Below are 7,500 nucleotides of genomic sequence, written 5' to 3'. Positions count from 1 at the left end.
ACCCAACCGCTCGATTCGTGTAGTCGCTACCTTCCTCCTCGCCGCTACCGAACGCACCGGGAATACAAAATAAGCCCGTGATGTGTATCTTGATATATGGTTGATGTTGATGAATTTACAAGAGATTCCGGTGAAAGGAAGCTGATGATAAATGAAGATACACGATGAGCGTAGATAGATTGCTATAAAAAAGTAGATTCCTTTTAGATGTATATCAGTTTTGAGCGCTGGTGAATTATTAATGTTGATAGGTTAGGAGTGTAGCTGAATGCGTAAATATAGTAGATGGCTAATATATCTTAATAAATAATAACATATACTGATAAATAATTACATATTTCGTATGTTGATTATGTGTGACAGTGTTTAGATATCATTTAGAAGTAACTTGAAAAATGAGGATGTTTCTGTCAGGTATATCAACGTATATTAACACATATTTAAAGAAATAACAAAATAACAGGATATTGTCTTAGAAGAGATAATGAATGGATATGCTTAGGTGGCCAGATAATTATGATTTTCTTTTTTTAATGCGAAAGATATTCTAAAAAGTCGGTTATCGGTAAGCCTATATGTGTCCGAACGGCCGCGCTTGTTCTTCGGTTCGTGTTTGAATGCGTGCGTGCGTTCGTCCATTCGTGCTTGCATATGTGTGTGCGTGTGGCCGTCCGTTCCTACTATTCTAATCTTCATGCGTCCGTTCGTGCTTGTATGTGCATGCATGTGTGTGTCCGTGCGTGCGTGTGTGCATGCGTGGAAGCCGGAGACGAAGACAAAGCCAGATTGATCGCGGGAGCGGATGCGAAGGAAAGCGGCCAGCGGAGATTTATGTGCTGTCCTCTTTCTTTCTTTCTTTCTTCCATTCTCTTTATCTCTCTCTCTCTTTCTTTCTTTCTTTCTTTCATTCTCTTTATCTCTCTCTCTCTTTCTTTCTTTCTTTCTTTCTTTCATTCTTTTATTCTCTCTCTCTCTCTCTCTCTCTCTCTCTCTCTCTCTCTCTCTCTCTCTCTCTCTCTCTCCTCCCTCTCCCTCTCTCTCTCTCTCTCCCTCTCCTCTCTCCCTCTCCCTCCCTCTCCCTCTCCCTCTCCCTCTCCCTCTCTCTCTCTTTCTCCCTCTCTCTCTCTCTCTCTCTCTCTCTCTCTATATATATATATATATATATATATATATATATATATATATATATTTCTCTCTCTGTTTGTCTCATCTCTCTCTCTCTCTCTCTCTCTCTCTCTCTCTCCTCTCTCTCTCTCTCTCTCTCTGGGGAGTGGGAGGGAGGAAATAATATGCAAAACACTTTCCACCGTTCTGAACCGTTCTGATAGAAAAAAACGAAAAAAAACGAAATTTTCACAACACACTCGCCAAGAGCCATAAAAATCCCACCCTATTCTCATACGTTTTTTTAAGAGAGAAAATAGCTTGAGGGGAAGTGAAAGAAAAGGACAGAAAAAGGGAGAGAGAGAGAGAGAGAGAAGAGAGAAGAAAGAGAGAGAGAGAGAAGAGAGAGAAGAGAGAGAAGAGAGAGAGAGAGAGAGAGAGGGAGATGTAGATGTTATTTGGTGCAATGGAGTCTTTCCCGAATTCGCTATAAGGGGGTTCGTGATGTATGTGAATCTGTGTGTGTGCGTGTGTGGTTAGGTGTGTTGATGTGTGTGTGTGGTTAGGTGTGTTGAAGTGTGTGTGTGTGTGTGTTGTTTGGTGTGTTGATATGTGTGTGTGTGTGTGTGCGTGTGTGTGTGTGTGTGCGTGTGTGTGTGTGTGTGTGTGATTGGGTATACAGGTGTGTGTGTATGTGTGTATGTGTGTAGGCCCAATGTTATCTTTACAATTATTTTTTTTATCGTTTTATATTTTTGTTATCAATGTTATGATTACAGCATTAATGATGATACACCGATACCTTTAATCATGAATGCTGATATTATGAATATTATCATCATCATCGTCATCATTATCATTTTCATCTTTATGATTAGTATCTAGTAATTACCATTTTTATTATCGTTTCCTTTTCACCCTCTGCCAGACGTCTGCTTGGAAGGGTTACCAAACATTTTTTTTCTCCTTTTTGCGGGATGACTTTTTCTTTCTTTCTTTCTTTCTTTGCTCTCTCTCTCTCCTCTCTCCCTTTCATTCTCCCGTTTATCCTTTCTCCTTTTATACCCATGCGCTCTCACTCTCCTTACTCTCCCATTCTCTCACTCTCTCGTCACACTCTTCCTCCTCTTCCCTCCTCTCTCTCTTCCTCCGGTTTTATCTTCACAGTTGAGTGATTTTGCGCAGTTTCCTTGCATTGCGTAAGAGCAGTTGATCCAACCAAGATTGGATATTTTATGCATAACAACTATGTGGGTTGGATGTGTTTATCAGACGTTGACAAATCTTGTTAGTCATCGTGCCTCCGCCACTTTGGTGTGACGTCACGGGGAGAACATGTCAGCCCTTTCAGAGACCGCGGGGTAAGAGGAAGCCTGCGTGTTTTTTTTTCTTTGTTTATATATATCTTTTATTTTCTTGGAACGTGAGCTAGCTAGCGTCTATTTTTTATTCTTTGGCTTAAATGCACGAGGATTGTAATTCGTTATTACACGCCCATAAAGAAAAGAGAAGAAAAAAAACATTATACCAGAGGAAGAGAGGTCTCTAAAAAAAACACTCCAGGCTGCGCAAGAGTGACGTTACCAGACGGAGCGCGACCGGGGAGAGTACAGGAGACCTACATATCCTAGTGTAGAAGGGGACAGCCTGCCATAGACGTGACCCGTTGCATGCCTGAGAGATGACGGACCACAAACATGCACGAGCCAAAGTGGAAGGAGGAATTGAAGGCGAGGTGGGAAAATGTGCCCCCGTTTTCTCTCTCTCTCTCTCTCTCTCTCTCTCTCTCTCTCTCTCTCTCTCTCTCTCTCTCTCTCTCTCTCTCTCTCTCTCTCTCTCTCTCTCTCTCTCTCTACTGAATTAGATTTTCTTGGGAATATGTGTGTGTGTGTGTGTGTGTGTGTGTGTGTGTGTGTGTGTGTGTGTGTGTGTGTGTGTGTGTGTGTGTGTGTGTGTGTGTGTGTGTGTGTGTGTGTGTGTGTGTGTGTGATGCGTGCTACGTGTAGGCATAGGTACGATTTTCCAGTCTGCCTCTTGTTTAAATATTAGATTTACTAAAGGTCTGAAAAACACAGAATGTCATTGAAAACCGCCGCGAGCACTAACAAGAAAGGAAAATAATAGCAATCAGCGTGCGGGAAAAAAAGGAAAAAAGGAAAGTGCTTGATGAGGGTGGCGTCTAGACATGATTTCAAAAACGGATTATTTTTGGCATGTTATCATTTGCAAGATCTCTTCCATGGTTCATTTAGTCTTCTAAAAAAAAAAGGAAAAACATATAATGATAAATTTGACTGTGCACTGAAACGTAAAGGAAAATTTATACCAAGAAAGTAAGAATGATTATACATAACGAATAGCTGGGTAACGAAAGATACAAATATGAAATTTTATTGCAGCAACAGGAACGAGAAAGAATAACAAGCCTAAAATATTTTTTAAGATAATTTTCCTGACTTAACTCTACGGTTAGTCAAAGACGATTTCAATTATTATCAACTGTGCCGCTTAATACGATACTGTTTTATTTGTTATCATCATTTTTTGTTACTACGTCTACTCCCATTGATTTTTATTACCATCACTACTTCCGTTTTCATCATCATCCAATTTGGTCCGATTTAAGTTATATATTCGGGGAAAATACAACGCACCGTGGAGCAGAATACAACAAAAGCAGGATGAAGCCTACATATATTACGGTATCTCGGGGCAATACATCACACCGGCTCCATACCCCGACACAGCGAGGCACGAGTGACGCTGCAGATCCTTTGTAGTGCAACGGAGTGCCAGTCGCGGCCACGTGGCCTCGAGCCGTGTTAACGCGACGCTGCGAAACTGTTGCGCAACACTTCGGCAACACAGCAACTAAGCGAGAGAAGGCAGAATACGATCGGGTTGCGTGGAGGCGAAGCAAGGAAGATCGTGTGTGTGTGTGTGTTTGTGTGTGCGTCTGTGTTTGTGTGCGTGTGTGAGTGAGTGAGTGTTCGTGTGTGTGTGTGCGTGTGTTTGTATGTGTGTGTTTGTGTTTGTGTGTGAGTGAGTGTATGTGTGTGTGTGTCTGTGTCTGTGTGTGAGTGAGTGTTTGTGTGTGTGTTTGTGAGTGTGTGTGTGTGTTTGTGTGTGTATGTTTGTGGGATTTAATGTTAGTTCTGGGTCCCCTTTTGTGGGGTAGGGCGCTGCTGGGGCGGAGAGGGTTGGGGGCAGCCGTGTTCGATTCCCTTCACGTGGATTGCACTATGGCTGCGCCGTGAACTCGGGGGATTTAACAGTGTACTTCACCGCATGGACGTCAGAAAACCCCATAGCACTTATTTAACAGGAACGGACCCCTTTCCCTTTTCCCTCTCCCTCTCTTCCCCTTTCCCCTTCCTCCAATCCTCCTCTTCCCCTTCCTCCAATCCTCCTCTTCCCCTTCCTCCAATCCTCCTCTTCCCCTTCCTCCAATCCTCCTCTTCCCCTTCCTCCAATCCTCCTCTTCCCCTTCCTCCAATCCTCCTCTTATTCTTCCTCCAGTCCTCCTTTTCCCCTTCCCCCAGTCCTCCTCTTCCCCCTCCTCCAATCCTCCTCTTCCTCTTCCTCCAATCCTCCTCTTCCCCTTCCCCCTCACGCTCCCCGACCTTACCCTCACCCTCTTCCCTCGTGCCTACCCTCAACCGCCACCCTTCCCTCTCTCTCCCCACCTTGCCCTACCCCCTATCCTTCCCCTTCTTCCGACCCTTCCAACGCTTTTCCCCTCCCCCTCCCCCTACCAACCCTCACCCCTCACCCTTCCTCCGACCCTTCCAACTCCTTTTCCCCTCCTCGCTCCCCCCTCTACCAACCCTCCCCCCACCCTTCCGACTCCTTTCCCTCCCCCTCCCCCTACCAACCCTCACCCACCCCACCCTTCCTCCGACCCTTCCAACACTTTTCCCTTCCCCCTCCCCCCTACCAACCCTCACCCCCACCCTTCCTCCGACACTTTCGACTCCTTTTCCCCTCCTCCCTCCCCCTACCAACCCTCACCCCCCCACACACACCCTTCCTCCGACCCTTCCAACTCCTTTTCCCCTCCTCCCTCCCCCCTACCAACCCTCACCCCCCACCATTCCCTCGCTCTCCTCTCTTGCTCAACCCCTTCTCTCTCCCTCTCCACCGACACCAAAAACACGGTAGCGACCACAGGAAGCCTTAAGCACCGAGAGAACCCCGCGTCACACAGAAGTAGCATCAGCATCAGAGAGAGAGAGAGAGAGAGAGAGAAATAGAAAGAAAGAGAGAGAGAGAGAGAGAGAGAGAGAGAGAGATAGAAAGAAAGAGAGAGAGAGAAATAGAAAGAGAGAGAGAGAGAGAAATAGAAAGAGAGAGAGAGAAAGAGAGAGAGAGAGAGAGAAATAGAAAGAAAAGAGAGAAAGATAAATAAAAAAGAAAGAGAGAGAGAGGAAGAAAGAAATAATAGAGAGAAAGATAAATAAAAAAGAAAGAGAGAGAGAGAGGAAGAAAGAAAGAAAGAGCGAGAGAGAGAGAGAGAGAGCGAGAACGAGAGAGAGAGAGAGAGAGCGAGAAAGAGAGAGAGAGAGAGAGAGAGCGAGAGACGGCGCCCACGTGTACACAAAGAATCGGGGTCTATACCTTGAAATCGCTGCCACCACTAATCCTCGCCGGGCCGCCTCGCCTCACGCCCCGCTGCTCCTTGGGACTCAGCTGTAGAGGTGATCCGCGAAGGGGGGGGGGGAGAGAAGGATGGGGGGGTGGAGGAAAAGGGAGAGAGGGATGGGGGAAGGGTGGAGGGAAAGGGAGAGAGGGATGGGGGGGGTGGAGGAGGAGAGGTAGGGAAAGGGATTGGGGGGAAAGGAGAGGGAGAAGAGGGTGAGGGACGACGGGAGGGAGAGAGGGATGGAGAGAAAGGGAGACTTAGGGAAGGAAGGGAGGGAGGAATGGGATGAAGGGAAAGGGTGTGGGAGAGGGAGGGAGGATGGAAGGGGGAGAGGGAAGTAGGATAGGGAATGGAGGGAAAGGAAGAGGGAGAACGGGGGGAGGGAGGGAAAGGGAGAGGAAGAAGAGGGTGAAGGAGGATGGGAGGAAAGGGAGAGGGGGATGGGGGAGGTAGGAAGGGGGTGGAAGGACAGGGTGAAGGAGGACGGGAGGTAGGGAGAGGGTGAAGGGACGCGAGAGGGGGAGAGAAAATGAGATGAAGGAGAGAGGAAGAGGAATAGGGACGAGGACAGTATAGAGAGAGAGGGGATGGAGAGCTTAGGAGAGGTGGATATGGGATGGAGAGAGAGAGAGGAAGATGAGGGTGAGTGGGAGGAGGAAATGGGACGGAGGGAAAAAGGGGAAAGAGAAGAAAGAAGAGGAAAAGGAAAAGATAGAGAGAAAATTGAAGGAGGGTGGGAAGCGAAAATAAGTAGAGAGAAAAAGAAACATGGATAGAGCAAGACGAAGAGAAGGAATAGGAGAGCAGAAGACAAGAACGATAAGATGTAGAAAGAGAGAGAGAAAAAAATCTTTTATTATCATTATTCTCTTTCCTTTAATTCTTCCTTTATGCCTCCTACTGTTTCGCTGTCTCCTTATCCTGTTCTTTCCCCCACAACCCAACCCGCCACACACGCACACTTTCACTAACAGTTCAGGCGCCTTCCGTCTCGAAGTGAGGAGGGGTAGGGCGGGGTAGAGGGAGAGAGGGAGAGGAGGAGGAAGAATGAGAATTAGAAGAAGAAGAAGAAGAAAAAGGAGGAGGAAGAATAAGAATTAGAAGAAGAAAAAGGTGGAGGAGGAAGAATACGAATTAGAAGAAGAAAAATGAGGAGGACGAGGACGACGTCGACGATGAGGACGATGAGGGGGAGGAGAAGAAGAGGAAGACAAAGAGAGAAGATTAGGAGAAGGAGGAGGAGGAGATGAAAGAAGAAGAAGTGTCAGAAAAAAGAAGAAGAATCAGAAGAAGGAGGAGACGAATAGAGGGGAGGAGGAGGAGGAGACGAATAGAAAGGAGAGGAGGAGGAGGAGGAGACGAATAGAAGGGAGATGAGGAGGAGGAGACGAATTGAAGGGAGAGGACGAGGAGGAGGAGACGAAAAGAGGGGAGGAGGAGGAGGAGAAGGAGACGAATAGAAGGGAGAGGACGAGGAGGAGGAGGAGGATTTGGTACAGGTGATTTAGGCGTCAAGGACAAGTTAGATTTAGATTTTAATTGCCGTATTTTTCCTTGGCTGAAGCGTCGAGCGGCCGGGCCGAGGAGGCGAGGTGTGCCCGGCGAATGGGACGCTCGGGTAAATATAGATGTGAATAAATTAATAGATTAAAACCTGAATAGATTGATTGCTAGAATACGATGTTCTCTCTCTGTCTGTCTGCCTCTGTCTGTTTCTCTTTCTCTATCTGTCTCTGTCTATATATATATATATA

General features: G+C 46.5%; 1 protein-coding gene across 3 annotated transcripts in view; it reads left to right on the top strand.

Moving 5' to 3' along the window:
- The first annotated feature begins 2,819 nt into the window (after nucleotides 1-2,819).
- The window catches only part of LOC113808654 (high affinity cAMP-specific and IBMX-insensitive 3',5'-cyclic phosphodiesterase 8B), a 62,654-nt gene continuing 57,973 nt past the window's right edge, over nucleotides 2,820-7,500 (top strand). For 2 of the 3 annotated variants that reach the window (XM_070134298.1, XM_070134296.1), the window contains exon 1: nucleotides 2,820-2,839. The gene's annotated coding sequence lies outside the window, so the exon portion shown is untranslated. The remainder of the gene's footprint in view (nucleotides 2,840-7,500) is intronic. The other variant, XM_070134300.1, reaches the window with a different exon arrangement.

The sequence above is a fragment of the Penaeus vannamei genome, chromosome 19 (genome assembly GCF_042767895.1).
Source record: "Penaeus vannamei isolate JL-2024 chromosome 19, ASM4276789v1, whole genome shotgun sequence".
Lineage (NCBI taxonomy): Eukaryota > Metazoa > Arthropoda > Malacostraca > Decapoda > Penaeidae > Penaeus > Penaeus vannamei.
This window is presented reverse-complemented; position numbering and strand designations above follow the sequence as displayed.